At 39.1% G+C, this 14,063-nt stretch overlaps 1 long non-coding RNA gene across 1 annotated transcript in view; it reads right to left on the bottom strand.

The window, feature by feature from the left end:
• Positions 1 to 614: 614 nt before the first annotated feature.
• Positions 615 to 14,063, bottom strand: part of LOC116451099 — a 32,456-nt gene continuing 19,007 nt past the window's right edge. Inside the window, exon 6 of the long non-coding RNA XR_004243089.1 lies at positions 615 to 821. This is a non-coding gene — a long non-coding RNA (uncharacterized LOC116451099). The remainder of the gene's footprint in view (positions 822 to 14,063) is intronic.

Genomic DNA, 14,063 nt, shown 5'->3' with positions numbered 1-14,063 from the left:
CTAGTCTGATCTCTGAAGAACAGCGAAATTACCTGAAAAAAAACCTCTGCATAAATAATTGATTTCCTTTACTCTACATATGGATTCTTTCTTCGTAAAAATATTCCTGTGGAGTACAGTTTGTAAGGCTGTAAGAGTGAAGGATTTGGTCTTTTGCTTAATACACAATGGCTCTTTTTGGTTTTCCTGGCTGTGCTTCCCAGTTCTGGCAAAGAGAAGCTCTTGCACAGCAATAAATGATGGGTTTGGTCCTGGGCTAATGATTTGAATTTTTGTCACAATTTATTTCTTCTAGGTTTTATTTTTTGCTCGTGCCAGGGTTAGGTCTAGGTCATTCTGCAAAATTAAATTCCAGGCATGGATATAAACCCCCAAATGAAGTGAGAGAATCATGTTAATGGTGCCTCTGCAGGCTTCTGGAGACTGGAGAGGGAGAGCTGATTTTATCCTCTACAGAAAGAGCAAACAGAGGCCCCCGTGGCTTCCCTGAGATGCGGGTGCTGTATCACACAGTCCCTGAAAACGTGCATCCATGCACCTGATGGCAAAAACAAGAGTGGTTATTTCCACAGGTCTCTGCACCAGAAAAGAAATATCCTAAAGAGCGCCAGAAAAACTCTTAACACATATCCTGGCTTTATTTTAATGAAACCAGGTCACAACTGGGACTCACAGGGCACAGCAGGGAACAGCTGAATTTGGCAGGGATAGGAGCAGAATCACGAGAATTAGCATTTTGTGCAGTTTTGTATTCTTCTGCTGCCTCTCTGCCAGCACGGATGGGTGAGTGGTATTACCTCTGGTCCACCTGGAACTCGGGCCTGTCAAAAAAATACAAATCACATTGTAAAATAATCAGCTCATGAAAAAGTTCAGGCTGAGATTTGTTTCTCATTTGTCACATCAAAAACAAGAAACCTTTTATTCAGGAAGCTGGAGAGTATTTGACATTAATCCTGCCGATATGCAGGGAGAATAAGTGAGGAATTTTTGTTGTTCATGTGTTCATGTAGCATATTAATGATTTTGATAACAGCATAAGGATATTTAGCTACTGTCTAAAACTAAATTCTTAGGGTCTTGAGACTGCTTTTTTTTGCCATGGTTCCTGTAAATTTATACAATTGATTGTTATGTGACTGTTAAAAGTGTGAAGAACAAGATCAAGTGCAGTTCAGACAACAGTAAAAAAAAGATTATTCTCTTTAAGTTTTATGACATCTATTTAGTTTATTGATTGACAGATGAACACACCTGTTTCCTTTTCTCTTTTTTGTTTTTATCAGCAGCTCACTTCACCTTCTGTGGTATTTGTGTGTCCTATGTGTGCAATAGTTGTTTAATGACATTAATTTTAAAAGGAAATAATTCAGCATGCAAATAGGAAGTGAGAGAGGCAAAATTGCAAGAAGCCGATTTCCTTTTTAAAAAAGATGTATTTTTTGTTTAGACCAACAGTCCTCCTACGGAGGTTGAAAAATGTAGCATGGACTAAATTTAACTTCACTACTGTCACCAAAGATAATAATGTGTCCACCTTCTGACAGAACAAACTAAATGACACTCGCTCCACTGATATTTACCAGCATTCGGGTCTCACGGGAAGGGCTATCCGTGAGTGACGGTAGCTGGAAAAACAAATCCGTGCCCCTCATCTTGCAAAGACACATTATTGGGTGAGACTTATGGGCTGCAGCAGGGATGCAAAGCACAGAGCCATCCCTGAGCTGTTAGGGGTGGCTTGGAGATGCTGAGTTTGTTTTGTCAGATATTCAGAACAATTTCCTACAGCTGAGTGATTGCCTGCAATTGTTACAATGCAACACCCTGCTGTGGAAGTTTCCCCAATGGAATCTGAGAGCAGAAAATCTGCTTTCTCACCTATTAAAAGTCAGTCTTTTCCTTTGAAGGACTTGCATGCACAGGAGACTCAGGTTTGTATTTTTTTTATTGTAATGTTTCTTCTTGGCTTGCCAAAAAAAAAAAAAAAAAAAGAGTTCAGGATAACCCCCTCTTTCTCCAGCTGATTGGTTTAAGAATCCCATCTTCATCTCTGCACTTAGGAATCTAAATGTGTATTCAGATGTTCAGCCCCAGAAGGGCAGACCTGGAGCTGGGCAGAACCATTTCCAAACAGAACAAAGAAATACCTGATGTGTGTTAGACACCACAGTTAAGAAATTTGGGTGCTGTTGCAGCAAAACAAAGTTAAAACCAAACCTCTGAGCAGTGCATGTAAAGCTGGGGAGAGCCTGACCTGTCTCAGCCCTGACACCCTGCAAACAGGACAAAACCTGTGGCCCCTTATTATCTGTGGGGATCTTGTCCTCCTACAAAAATGTGATTTCTTTGCAGCTGTGGCACGAAGATTACAGCATTCAGACCTGGAGCCCTGTAACCATGAGGAAGTGAATGAAGTGCTCGTTTTGGTGCTGCTGATTCTGGAACACTTTTAGCAACCGTGAGCAGAAAATTAGGAGTTTATTTAGGATAATGAGCCTTACATCACTTTCATCATGGAAATGCAACAACCACAGACATACTCAAATCAAGATGATCAAATTTTATTGCATTAACTTGTTAAATTCTTTCAATGGTGTTAAAGGCAGTAGGTGCATTTTTTTCAAAACTCTGTCTGAAAGACAACAGCAACAATCAGTGACTTGCACAGGTCTCCAGTTTCTGTTCTGCTCTTGAGCATTTTCATGCAATTAGAAAAGCAAACCAGTGCTACAGCTGGGGGAGTATTTCCTCTCCTGGACACCCCATCTCCACAGCCTCTCTCAGCTGTCACTGCCCCTGAGGATGAAGGCTGACCAGCCATGGTGACAACATTGCACTTCCACCCCTGTCTGTGTGGTCTGTGTGTCAAACAGCAAAATTTCACCTGCATCTTTCAGTGCCTGAGTAGGTAACAAATACAATCTCATAATCAGAAGGAAATAGGGGATGTAGTGAAGAAGCTGTATGATAATGTTCTGAAAGAAGTTAAATTTACTTAGTTATGCACAAGGATGGTTGACTAACATAGATACACCAGATCTGTAATGGCAATTCTGTAGTTTCTGACCCCATTTTCAGTTTAGCTTTATGCTTATGTCTCTTGGATGGACAGCTAAAGAGACCCAGCAGAGGCACATCAGTCTCTGTGGTTTGTACCTCACACGAAACCTTTCACAGAAAATGCACAGAGCAGTGGGGGGCTTGAACACAGCATCCTCCATTTTCTTAGTCATAAGATTTCAGAGCCATGCTTAAACTAGCCTATATTTAGCTCTATTAATTTTTGTGCTTTAAAAGGAAATAGAGTTGCTTCAACAGGAAGACAAAGGTCTTTCTTATGCTCTGTAAAATTGTTACAATGCCTTAGAAAGTGGAATGAGGTGTCTGGAAGTTTAGTTCCAGAGGCCTCTCTTCCACCATGGGAAGTGGAAGATGTCTCAGATGTAAAACATGGGAAGAGCTGTTTCAGAAGAGGATCCACATTAAATTATTAGAAGTGCTCAGCTGGGCAGAGAACACTGAGGACAAGAGGATGCTACCAAAATCTCTGAAATATCAAAAAAAAGTGCAAGTTTTTAACTCAGAAAAAATTTAATCTGACTCTTAGAAATCCAAGTCCTATTCAAGGTTAACTTCATGTGGCACAGATAAAGTTCTCTCTGTGTATTAAAGGCACTTGAGTGCCACCAAGTAGAGAAAAAGATTAATAAGGTCTGCTCAGTTCCCACCTGTTCTTCCATGGATCAATCTGTCATGGCCTCCTCTGATTTTACTGCAGCAAAACATAACTTTAGACTTGAATATAAATCTGACTTGCAGAGTTTACCCATTGAAACATAAGATATGAGACTAGAAAAGAAAAAGCCATATAACAGAGTGCCTTCTCTGCTGAAGCAAATCTTTTCTCTCTCCTTGGAGAGACGGATGGTGTAATGTGGACAGATTGCACTTCTCACATTCTGGAAGAACGGTTTATTCCATGTTCTGACAGCATTTATTTGGATGGTGAAGAAATGGCTTATAAGAATTAGGGGGAAAACGTTATATTTGCCATGAATTACCCTCCTTGGAAATCTGTAATATAGAATAATATCAGTCAGTTGGTGCCTTTTGAAAAATGTTTGTCATCAGATTCTTATTTCAGAAACCAGATGCTAAGGGTGGTTTTAGCAGAAAAGTCATCACCGCAGCCCCTGGATAAAAACCCAAACCAACAACACTGGGAAAACCTGTACTGGTGAGAACAGTCTGGCTGGGGATACAAGCAACCAAATACCTGTAGATGCACAACTCTAGGACCACAGCAACATCGACTATTTCAGGTTGGAAATGACCTTTGAACATTTTCTGTTCTACTCCCTTAAAAATAAGGCTTAGTTTGGTGAGGTTGCTCAGCATTTTCTGCTTTTGAGTGTTGAATATCTCCAGTAATGGAGATTTCCCAGCCTCTCTGGGCCCTTGCTCCAATATTTGACCGTCTTCAGCATGAAGAAACTCTTGCTTAGATTCAATAACACCTTTCTTTTGCTGCAACTTCTGCCCATAGCCACGAGTCTGGTTGGGAATCTCTGAGAAGTGTCTGGCTTCATCTTCCCAGTGAAACACTCATTAGTGATCTCTCATGAAAAAAAGTCTGGCAAGGTACTGTATGTCCACAACCAGGCAAATGCCTGGTAAAAGTGAATAATCCCTTCTCCTGAGCTGCTGGCTGTGCTTTTGCAAGTGCAGCAGAGAACGAAGCTGATGCACTTCAGGTCTGAATTTTGCTCTTACTTTATTTTTAGAGTAATTTCTTTATCTATTTAAGGAATCCCAGAAATTAAGTATCATTTCATTGCTTTTTATATGCGATAATAAAATTAGTTCTTCACAGAGCTCACTGAGAGCACAGCTAAAATAAGTGTTGCTTACAGAAATGTCCTGATTTTCTACCTGGGAGTATTCCACTGAGGCTCTATGGAGCTATATGGGTAAAATTTGTCATGTTCATTTATATCACAGATGACATAATGACATCATAGAGACCAGGGCAGAATAATAGATAAGTTGTACCTTTTAATCCGAAATTTCTGAATCCAGCAGTCCTTATGGTATTGTAGTGCCCTCAAACTTGCTTTGGGAGTCTGAGTCAAAAGCAATCCATACTTCTCACTGTCTGTACGTGCTGCTAGGCTGACAGCTCCCAGAAGCTCAGATGACCAAGACTACCATGAATTTTTATCTTAGTTCCAGGCTTTCACCATTAACATCTTTACCTGACAATCTTCAAATCAGAAACTTTTGAATTTTTGATACAGAGATATCAATTTCTGGTGTTAAAAGTAGTGAAAAGGGATTATTTTAACAGTATTACAGATGGAGTCCTTTCACTCTGCTCTCTACTGCCTCCAATGTCAGCGTTCCCTCCATGAATAAAGCAGAGTGTAAATAAGAGACCTGTCCATGCAGAAGTTGAAACACATTGTAATGAGATGACAGCATATTCCAGATAGCAAACATTGGTAATAAACAACCCCTGGCTCTATTTATCACGACTCTGGGATATCTAGGCACAGACAGAAGTCTTGAAATGGCACCATGAGAGAGGAGCCAAGCACATTCAGAGAACCTCTTCTGATAAGCCCAATCTCACCGAGGTTTTTGCATGAGCAAAATGAATGTGCTTGGTTGAATGGTCCCAAACAGCAGATAGGGAAGCTCAGCAAGAGATTATCAGAACTTTGGGGGGAACAAAACCTAGTTGTGTTAGAAAAGGAGTCGCTGCAGGATGTTTGGCAGTAAAACAGGTATGCAGGGAAAAATAATTTATTTTTTTTACCAGTATTCCTGAATATATGCAGGTGAATCCAGTCTGAAAACTCACACAGCTCTGTCAGTCCCACTGAGAACCACGGAGCTTCTTATTTCTGAAGTTTCAGTAAGGAAACTGCCCAGGCTTCCTGAAAGATGCAGGTGATCCAGACAAGGATGTTGGTGCATTATTCGATAATCACAGGTTGATTTAATCGAGTGATTTAATACACCATGCATGAGATTCAATTCTTAATGGACCTAATTCAATCCAGTGGTGCTTCTTGCTTGAAAGGTGATGCAGGCAGAATGGAGTGAGGTGCTGGATGCTGTGGAAACTGCATTTTACAGTTTTACACTTTTACAAAGAGTGGCTGTTCTGCTGAATGTTATGTAAGGTTCAGGAAATGGCATCAGAAATTTCATGCCATTTAAAGTCTGCTGCACGGAGGGTATTTTGCTGCAATTCAGTATGAAATCACACATATTTACAGTATGTTAATTTATTTTCTCTCTTAATTTTGTCACTGACATGTTTTGACACCAAAGAAATAATTATTTAATGGAATAGAAAAATAATCTTGTGAAAGAGCTGTTGTATTTGGGTGTCCAAACACGCAATCTGCTTTAATAGCAAACAAAAATGACTACATTTGGAATGGAGATGCTTGGGTTGAATGTGGAGAATTCTCACAGTTCACAACCACCTTACAATTTTAAGAATTTGCCAATTTTTTTAATGCTAACTTAGCAAACCAAATTGAGAAAATGTCTTTGTAGATAATCAACAAAATGTAATACATTTAAATGTCTAAATGACAGATCAATCAAGCTCAGTCTGGAATCATCCTTAATCTCCCTGTGACTCTTCACAAGTTTCCTGGATCAGAAGGGTGAGAGAGGCTGGGGGTCAAGGACAGGAATAGACTTTGCACATAGGCAGCAAAGAGACAAACCCAGAAATTTCACAGTAATATGAGTCAAAGCTGCTGCATTGCATCTTCCCTCTTCCCTGCAGTGCAATTGCAACAGGTGCAATATGGCAAGAAAGGGCTGGGTTTCCTAAAGCAGCAAATGGAAAAGTGTGCTTTTCCTGTTAGTACTGGGATATTTTCAGAAAACATCTCTCTGAAAAATATCTCTGTTTTCTGTTTTGTTTGACATAGTGATCATTCTCAGAAAAGGTAGAGGCAATAAGGCTTGAAGAAGCTGTGCTGCTTCTGCCATTCATCCAAGGTCTGTGTGCTCCCTGTTATCCTCAAGTCCTACTGACACTGAATCTCTTCCCCCAGACTAATGAGAGCAATGAGAAATATATTCCTGTCCTGATTCTGTCGTTTGCCATCAGTGGAGCCACAATACAGCTGAGCAGTTTTTTTTTTTTTCCCAAGGGATCATAAAAGGCAACAACCTGAAAAAGAAAATGCAACCCCAAGGATTATCCTGCTGTACTTCAGGGTAACTCTTCATACCGTAAAACAAAATATAACTGGAAAAACAGCAAAAGAATGAGTCCCTGTCTGCTGTATGGATAAAGAAGTGTAATTTCTATGTTATTGCACGTGTTCTGTCTCGTATTCAGAAGCTTTCTCATTTCTCCAAGTTTAGGTGTAAGAAGATGAACGTTTTAACCTCTGCTGCAACTAATACATTAAGCTCAGAAAGCGCCACCATAAATTACCTTTTCTTTACCTTTTTCTGCCACTGTACAGATAATAAATTGTCTTCCTAATGTAACCAGTTTTATTACATTCTTGAACTTAGCAGAAGGCAGATAATCACCTTTGCACCATTAGACTTGATTAAGTTAAACTCAGAAATTGGACCTGGAAAGCACTGAACTGTACATTTCACAGGCCGAGTTTAAACACACATGAATATTTTTCAATATTAATGACTCAAAGGGGCTTCGTTTTTACAGTTATGCAAATAGTTTTCCTGGTTGTTTTCTACAGAAAATTAACGTCAGGGACATATTTTACAGCATGTAAAATGACATAATGCAGAGCATCAAAAGCAACCAACCATGCAGGTGAAGTTCTGTTCTTAAAACCAAACCTAAAATGGTCTTTTAGACTTGTGAGTGTTAAGTGCTCTTCATACAAAGTAGGGTACAATAATATTAATTCCATTAATTCAATTTAATCATTCTAGTATGAAATGATTTTTTATGAGTGAAGTTGGTTTTTTTTTTTTTAATTAATGAACCTCTGATTTTCAGTTTACACTGTGCATGAAACCCTTGTTCTGAACTTGTATGAAAGTAACAATGAAGTGGAATATTTTGATATTTTGGATCCCAATTTAGTTCACTACACTGCGTATTGAAGGATAACATTAGAGAAACTTTTCTCACTGCCTCTATGTCTGAAAAGGAAGACTTCCTTTATTTTCAACTCCTTATATTTTCTCTCTTTTACTCTCTTTCATGCTTTAACTTTCCATTTAGTGCATATGTATAACTTTTTAGGCTTTATAATAATGCAAGTTATTATGAAAATCTACATTTTCTTCTTGCCTTATAGCCTAACGAGTCTCAGATTGTTCCCTATGTGTACAGATACATATATTAACGATAGTGAAGCAAATGAGCTGTTAGTGAGGTGAGAAATACCTGGCAAGTGCTTTTTGGTCCCTGTATGAATTCTCTTTACAATCCAGTTCCACGCTTTGTCGGCAGTTAAGGCTGTTAACCAAGCTAAAAGAACTTCACAGCCAATTAAAAGGAAATTTCTTTGAATTCCTTTTCTTTACAGGAAGGAATAAGCAAGTGAGAAGGTTCTTGGCTATGAATGTTCCAGTAGACGTTGTTAAACTGTGTGAATGCAAACTGAAAACTCCATATTTTGCTGCAGTAATCGTAGGGTGGAAGGTGAAGAAAATTTGTCAGTGGAGTCAGATAAGTCTGAGACATCATCTTTTTTTCTTTAATGATTCATCTTTCACACATTTAGCTTGAAAGAGTAACTCTGATTAATTCTGCTTTGGAATGAAGTGGCCTTCCAATGCCAAAAAACGTGAGAGACTTGGACTGAAAGCATGCCCACCGCCAAGGCTGGATGTGAGTGCTGTGCTCAGGACTAGCAAAACTGCTTGAAAATGTGTGGGTTTTTTCCAAGTGCTTCCCTGAAATGGAGCAACTTAATTTGGTTGCTCTGCAGCATTATTTGATTGTGAGGATGCTCAGACATTGATTCATCAAACCCAAATTGCTTACAAGGAAAGGTCACAGGTGCCTACTAGTTCATAAGATAACTATTAGCCCTGATTTAGGGTTGAAATTGCTATGGATTTCTCACATTTTCAACAACCTGTGCCTTTCCAGGAACTTACCAAAAAATAATGAAGCAATGGCTCAGGAAAATCACATTCATTATCATCTGTACTTGTCCAGAATAAAAGTTTGATCGCAAACACTTGTACTTATAAAAGATTTCCTGTGTTCTCCAGCACTGTTAGGAGAGTTATGTACTGTTTCTCCATCGCATTTCTGAGGGCAAAAAGGCCATTTTCCTTGCCTGCTGCTATAAACCTCTGATGAGAGGTGAGTGGGACATGATGAACTTCCACACTCCAGAATTTTGGAAGGTGTTCCTCTTCCTGGGTGTGTGGCTCCCAGTGTTTAGCACAAGATAAACCTCGTGTGTGCGAACAAGTTCATTAAAATTGCAAGAGCCTGTAGCACATTTGTAACAGCTTGCCCAAAGGTTAACATTTATGATTTTGCACTGCCAACATCCTTGCTTTTATGGGGCACATTTGTATGCTAAATTGCCTATTATGTTAAGCTGTAAGTTCCCATTTAGCAGCATCAGGAATAAGGTTTGACTATAAGTGTTCAGATTTTATTAGTGCTGTGCTAGTCTTCTCAACAGCTCAAACTTCCCACAGCCTGAAAATTTGCTGCAACCTCTGGAGAGGTTCTTGTGTACGAGATGGGTTTAGGAGCAGCTGAGTTAGATAAGGAGCATGGGAAGAAATGTGAGGCACTGCTCACTGGTGGGAAAAGCCTTGCTGTGGCTAACCTCTACATGAATCCTAAATGTCATGTTTAAGCAATGATTGCATCTAAAACAATCTCAGTAGCATCCCTTTCTTCATTTAACGAGACCAGAAAGGTCAGATGAAAATATTCCAGGGGAAAGGGTGTTTTATTGGCAGGTAAATATGTCCAGTTGCTTTGTTTTTTGCTGTAGGTTACTTCCCAACGCACAACCTAGCAGAACAACTGTGATATACCAGCCCTGTAAGCAGAAATGGCAAATTTCAGCTGTATATGCAGTTCTCAAAGGTAAGAGAAATATATTTGCTAATGAAACCGTGCTTCACTCCGTCTTCCCTTGCTACCAGGGATTTCTCAGGAGATCCTGGGACTGAGGGACTTAAAAATGTCACAAAAGCCTTTCAGTTCCAGGTCACCAGTTTGACAGAGCAGGGACCTGATTTCAGACAGTATTTTAAAAGCCTCCATGAATATCTGCTAACCTTAGCAGTGACTGTAGTCTGCCAGTGGTGACTGACTATGGAAAGTAACTTAAGTAACTTGACAAAAATAACAGAAGCTCAAGTCTTTAGCCCAGGCTTTCTCTGCAATTCAAAAAAAAAAAAAAAAAAAGGTGGGACAGATTTCTTTCTGCGTTCCTTTGTCAAAAATGAGAATGTGAGAACATAAAGATGCTGCTCTGCTCCTAAGCTTTTCCTACCATGCTGGAAAACAGCATTCAAAGCAGATGCACTGATGTCCCTCACACGCTGACCAGGCCAGGTTTATTTTGCATGGTGCCTGTAAGGACGAGAGTCTGTGTTTGCAAATTGTTACAGAGCTTGAAAAATATTATCACTGTAATTATTAGAACTATTATTAGCTATTCACCCCAAGCAAAAGCAAAAAACACAAAAATGGAGTTTCAGGTTGGTCATACAGAAAAATAAATATTTTCCAAGATTGACAAACAATCTTTTTATGTAACAGGATGTTCTTAGAGGCAAGCAAGATGATAAAAGTAATGTAAAATCCTCCAGCACAGTCCATGGCTGAGGAGGGCTGCCTCAGTCACTGATTAAACAGGCTTGCAGAGTTGTGTGTTCTGCAGAACTCACCATTTTTCAGTGATTGTAACAGCTGGAGTGAGGAAGGTGCTTTTTTCTGTGCAAAATACAATATCATTTCCAGGAGACAGAGGTCCCACATGAAAGCCCCGAGGTCTCTGTAGGAATCTGTCTAGCTGAACACACTGACTTTGTTGCTAGCAAAGGCTGCAACCTCCAGCAAATGCAGACAGTGCTTTACCTATTAAGACAATCCGTAGGGGAGAGACTCGAGGAAAGAAGCTCAGAAAGTTGGTGGGTTTTTTTTTTAAATGACCTATTTAAAGTTACATTTTTCAAATAATTTAAGGAGAAGACTTAGTTAATGCTACTTAATCAAAGTTCCCTGCAAATAACTTAAAGGTGACAGGTCAGCAGAGACATGCTTACTTAAAGACAGTATTTTAAGATTTAAAATGCTAAGAGTCTTACCAAGTCTAATCTGCTAAAAATTATAATAAAGCATAAGAGAAGTTCAAACCTTATTTATTTCAAGATCAGATTTATTATTCTTTCAAGACCTTGCAGGCAGAGAAGCAGACAAGAATTAACACAGCAACAATTTGTGTAAAAGCACACAGCCTATATACAATGGTGGATGGATGATGATTGATCCCTTTTGTTATCCAAAATATTCGGGATTTCTGGTCAATTATTCTCTATGGCCTAAATGGGGTTTGTGTTTTAGGCAGTTAAAATTATTTACTTTGGGAGTTGGTTTTCTTTTTACTGAGAAAATGTGACATCTGTAAATACACTGCAGTACTGTGCTATTTCCAAGTTCTTCTTGGTTGTAAAGTTATTTTTTAAATGGCTGTTGCTGTAGTTTGAAATGAAAATGGTGACCTTAACAAGCACTATCATTATTATGCCTTCAAGGGACTTACCCACTCTCTTTCACTCTGATACTCAGTGTCTGACTAGCTTGGAGTTCTGGATCTATTATTTTGCTGAAATCACTAAAAAAAGGGGACTCTGCTTTGTCCTCTGTTGCTTTCTGTGGGTACATTTCATATTAGCATACTGCACAGCAGGATTCTCATTTCGAGATAGTAATTGGAATAATATTCTAATTAGAATCACACACCTAGAACTTCACTTTTCCTAAGTCAGAGTTGCATGGTGAATAAGTAATTGAAGAACAAACCCAAGTGATTTTCTACTTTTTATTAGGCTAAGAGAGTAGCGTGGAGTATCCAGTGGAGGCATCCCAGACTGCTGCAAGGGGAGAGTTCACTGCTATAACGTGGTGGGAAAGGAAAACAAAAAACCCACCAGCTAATGAAATGGTGCAACCCACAAGCTCAAAATTCTGAAGAAGACTTTGACATAACCACTGATATATTACTAGCCTAAAACCAAAATATAACTCAGCCTTGCAGGCGGGGCTCGGAGAGTGACAGGGTCTGAGCACCCTTTTTATATCAGAGCACTCCTGGAATTTCAACCAGCTCAGTAAGGGAAGAGCAGGGTTCTGAGAGAGGGGGAAGATCGCACCTTTGTGCATTCTCTAAATCAATGCTATCCCAGCCAAAAACAATCCAGGACACATTTTAGAGCCATTTGAAGATTTGTGAGGCAGATGTGCCAAGCATATTAAGAACAAAGCAGCAAATCCAGACAGTTCTTAAATACCAAATGATGTGTTTTAGTTTAGAATGAAGCAATCAGTGTTTGGAGAATGCTTTTAATAACACTGTGTGTCCCTCTGGAAATTACCTATTCAGTGCAGGAAATTTCTGTTTGGTTATTTCTGCAGGTAAACATTGTATTTATTACATTCACAAAGCAACAGAAATTTAGATTGCTGAGCCTAGAAAAGCTCCTGTAGCATTTTCTTTCTCCTTTACATTTATAATAAACATGAATTATATATGGAGACAGCCATGCTTTGTTTAAACTGCTGCACTAAGTACCCCTTGACAGCAGTAAATCAATGGTTTCTTTTCTCATACATTTGAAAGAATGTAATAACTGGAATAAACAATTAATCTGATGGGTACAAGGAACTCTCTGGAGCTAAGTAGAAGAATAATACTGTTCTATTGTTCATACATTTGTCATTTGTTGATGGTCACACTTTATTGACTTTACATATTATTTGTCCAATTATTTGATTCTCAAAGTTATTTTGAATAATTTATTCAGTATTCACTTAAACTGATGTCTGAAATTTATTTTTTTGCTTGATCTCCAACTAAGAAGCCAATTATGATCAGCTTTAGAAGTTATTAACCAGACTTCAGTTTCTATTTTTGCTACCTAATTAAATCTAATGCTCCTGGTACTACAGTGACACTTGGGCACTTAAGGTGTTAATGTGGTTTTTTTTTTTTTTTTTTAATGGTAGTATTTGTATAATATAGATGCATATACATAGAGATGAGATAATGAATACATATATATATATATTTATAAATGCCAGTGGCTACTTGCTTATTAACTTGAAGGACCAGGATGAGCTCCAGTTGGGCTTTAAGGCTGTTTGGATGTGTCAGGAGACAATATGGGAGTGAAGCTGTTCAGAGGAGCTTTCATCAGGCTTCTGTTACCTGGCGCCCTGGAGGTGCCATGGACATTATTAAATTAATGGGGGAAACACAGATGGGTGCACAGTGGCATTCCATGGACAAGCAGGAAATGTTGGATAATAAATTCGCAGAGCTTGCTCCATTTTCTATCTCCTGATTTTAGAAATGGAGGAATTTAAACCACTCACATGAGAGAAATAAATGCTGCGTGAAGCGTTCCTGCTCCGGTTCCTCTGTCTTTGCTAAGTGAAACCAAGGAACAAGGAAAATTATCTCTTTATAGGACTATTACCCATCATACTTACTGAAACTCTTGGGGTTTTTCATTAAATGCAGAGACATTTCACTTGAAGTTCCAAACATTTCTGATTGGGATTGGCCTTGTGCATATGCAGACCTGATTGTTCCTTACCCAGACATTAAACAGGGTCAGTTAATAGCTTTGTCCCAGACAAACTAATTGTTGACCATGGGTGAAGGGCTGGAACAAGCAAGCAAGGCTAGGACCTCACATGCAGGGAGGAAAAATGAAGTATTTCCCCCCCACGAAGCTTCATGACATTTTTACACTGAGAATATCAACCATGACATCTACAGTCACATAACTGAGAGCACAGGAGACCTTCCTGGTTTCTTTTTGAGGCTGACAGG

The sequence above is a fragment of the Corvus moneduloides genome, chromosome 14 (genome assembly GCF_009650955.1).
Source record: "Corvus moneduloides isolate bCorMon1 chromosome 14, bCorMon1.pri, whole genome shotgun sequence".
Taxonomy (NCBI): Eukaryota; Metazoa; Chordata; class Aves; order Passeriformes; family Corvidae; genus Corvus; species Corvus moneduloides.
The sequence above is the reverse complement of the archived record's forward strand: the minus strand, read 5'-3'. Positions and strand labels throughout refer to the sequence as shown.